This window comes from Rutidosis leptorrhynchoides, chromosome 7, assembly GCF_046630445.1.
Source record: "Rutidosis leptorrhynchoides isolate AG116_Rl617_1_P2 chromosome 7, CSIRO_AGI_Rlap_v1, whole genome shotgun sequence".
NCBI classification, from domain to species: Eukaryota; Viridiplantae; Streptophyta; class Magnoliopsida; order Asterales; family Asteraceae; genus Rutidosis; species Rutidosis leptorrhynchoides.
Window position 1 is genome coordinate 300,434,914 of NC_092339.1, and position 3,728 is coordinate 300,438,641.

Genomic DNA, 3,728 nt, shown 5'->3' on the forward strand with positions numbered 1-3,728 from the left:
CACCATGGTATACATTTAAACCTATTGTATCTCGGGGTTCTGGTTCTTCGATTAGTAATCCCCCCCGACTTATATCCACACCGAGATATTCAGCAATCAAAGTAATAAATATACCACCTCCTATTATGCTATACGGTCTCATCCCCCTAACCATAGCTGATAAATAATAACCCACAAAATAAGGTATACTTACAGCGCTTTGTGGGTCTCAAATACACATGTGGTAAAACAAATCCTGTTCATTTACCTTTTCCTTGTTCTTACCGCGTTGTGTGATCGAATTGGCTAAAAACCTATGAATTACTCTTAATTCAGCTCTATCTATATCCAAATAAGAGTAATTTCCCCCTTTAAATCGGTGATGGCTAGTCATTTGACTCCATACACCATGCGTATCAAAATTTTCGTCTATCTTCCTACCGTTCAATATCAACCCTCTACAATCGGCAGATGCTAACTCCTCAGGCGTATATATACGTAAAGCTTGAGCCATGTCTAGTAAAGACATGTGGCGCATCGAACCTCCTAACAAAAATCTAATAAAAGATCGATCGGTTAAACTAGCTACCCGATCATTTAATTCTATACTACATAACAATTCTTCACACCATACTTTATATACAAGTCTACGCATGTTGAATAACTGTACCCAATCGTTAAAAGTAGAATTACCATACCTCTGTGCAAGTAATTCCCTAATTGGCCCGACCAATTCTACAGCTTCTAATGGTCCCCATTCTATGACCCTAGGTACTTCAACAGCTTTAGAATGAAGAGTATGCAAACCCCTTTGGTATTTTGGATAATCTATCCAAAGTCTGTCAAATCTCAGGTTCGGGTGCAAATCTTCCAAGTGCATATCAGAAAATGTCATGACTGGATGAGGTATTTCTTATTTGTAGTAGTTATCCACCTCCTGTTGTTCCGTATTCTCAGTAGGAGCATTGGGAGCTTGGGATGAAGATTCACCCCTTTCAGTCTGCAAAACACATCAAACACAATTTTTGTGCATCCAAATATGCATTAGTGTCAGCAAAATCATCAATCAAAATAATTACAATGACATGATCAATTTATATCAAACTTAAGCTCATTTTCATATTTTCATCAAATCTACACTTTTTCAAATAAGCATATACGAAAATGTTCGCCAAGTTCATAAGCATTCAACTCAAATAACATGTCAAAATAATCATTACTAGCAATTAAACAAGTTTCAAATGGCATTATCTCTCAAAAATCAAGTTCATGAATTTTAGACTTGAAAAAGTCCACTTTAATTCTCAAAATCATGTTTAGGCTCAAAGTTTAGATCATTTAACTACCTAAACATGTTACACTACTTAATTTAGCAACAATTCATGACAAAAATCGGCCATAACCTGTTTATATCAAAAAGCCCCAAATTTGCTCAAGAACACAAACCCTAGATTACTCAAAATTTGAAGTTTAAGGCTTCTAATCATGTTAAATAGCATCAATCTAGATTATACAAGCATAATACATAAACAATTTAAGCATAATTACACTAAAAAGCATCAAAATCAAATTGGGTATAAAATTGCTCAAGAACACTAATTTTCGGATTAAATGGTGTTTAGGTGTAGAAATTTACCGTTTTTCTTGAGTAATTCCTTGATAGCATCCTTCTTAACATGATTTTAGTAAAAGATTTGATGATTAACGGTCAAAAATTTCAAATTTGGTGTGTATTTTTTGGTTTTTTCGGGTTATTTTCGCAGTTTTTGTTGTGGTAATGTTCAACTGATCAGTTTTTTGCGTTTTATTTTTTTTCTGTATTTTGGTCCCTCCGCGAGTCGCGGTGTTTGACCCTTCAAACTCCGCGAGTCACGGAGTTTGTATTTTTTTTTTAAATATCTTATACTAATTAAAACAATTAAGTAATTAATTTTAAAATTTTGTTTCCCTTATTATTTAGGACGAGGTCGTTTCGGATCGATGTCCTAGTCCGTCCTTCAACAAAATTTTAAAATTTGTCTTTTTGTAGCGATTGTTTTAAAAGCTTAGATTTTTTTAGTTTTTTAATGTTTTTGTCATACTTTAATTCAATAAGATTAAAAATAATGATAATAAAAGTTCTCGTCCCTCTCTCGGGTAAAGCAATTTTGGTTCAAAGACCTAGTCTTCAACTTACTACGAATTTTAAAAATCATATTTTTAACTTAGCGAGATAAAGTAAATTTTTGTTTTTAAATTCACACCAAACTTAAAATAAAAATACATAAAATTAAAAATTAATATTAAAAATTCACACCAAACTTAAAATTTAAAATGCATAAAATTAAAAATTCATATTTTTTAAAATTAAAAATTCACACCAAACTTAATTTAAAAATTCATATAATAAAATCACACCAAACTTATATTATATTTTTCAAATATTTACAATTTTAAATATATTGATTTAATTTTAACAAGTTTACAATATTATTTTAATATTAATTTTAAAAACATGGTAAAAATAAAATTAAAAATCTTTTTGGCTTTTTATCCCACTTTAATCAATCAGATAGCATCAATCAGATATTATCTCATGACGAATTTTTGAAATATTTTGGGTTGATTGATTAAAGATATTTATACCTTAAGAATAAACGTTAAATTTCGCAGTGATGTAATAAATTTTTGTATGATATCAATAATTTCGGTCGCCAAACCTAATTTTATTTAATACCAATTTAATACTTTATAGCGAACAAATTAGCGTTTATTATCAAAAGGTTAAAAATAAAAATAAAAACAAAAAACTGTACAGACTTACCTGTGAGATAGTATTCTTAGTTATACGATCTATCCCATTCATAAGATAGTCGGTTTAATTGGTTTTCCATGGCTACATAGGCGTAACCTCGAGCATTCAGTGTTTTTTCTTCTAAACATATGAACGGTCCGTCTCTGCATAAAGTAAAAAATTCGGTGTTTGAATAGGTTTGATTATTTGAATATTTACCTCCATGTGACCATTTTCCGCATTTGTGACATCTTTCTAGGTGTCGTGCTCTTCTTTTTGCTGCGAATTTTGATTTTCCTTTACTAAATTGTAACTTATTATCTTCGCATCTGGATTCTTTTCTTACTTCGTCCAATCTTTCTCTGATTACCGATACTATTTCACTCGGAAGTGTTTCATTATTACGTTTAGTGATCAAAGCGTGTAGCATTAGACCATGGTTTAGTTCACAGGCAGTCTTCATTTCGTAAAAACCTAAAAAAAATAAAAATTCGGAATGGGGGGAGAAGACTAGTTCTTTAGGGTCTGCTAGGGAAAGACCATTCGGGTTCCATTTTCGAGAACTACATGAAAACAGACAATCTAACTCTAACAGAAATACATATTATCCTTTAAAGACTTGATTCTCCCCACACTTAGTTAGCTGTGGTATCGAAATTGTGATTAACTTCATTGTCAACTTCAATCGAACCATGTATGTAATGTTTAACTCTTTGACCATTAACTTTAAATTCAATCCCATTTGAATTTATTAATTCTATCGTTCCGTATGGGAAAACTCTTTTGACTATGAATGGTCCAGACCATCTTGATTTCAATTTTCCAGGAAATAGCTTGAATCGTGAATTGAAAAAAAGAACTCTGTCTCCTTCTTTAAATTCTTTTGAACTTTTGATTCTTTTATCATGCCATTTCTTCGTTCTTTCTTTATAGATTAACGAATTTTCATATGCTTCATGTCTTAATTCTTCTAGTT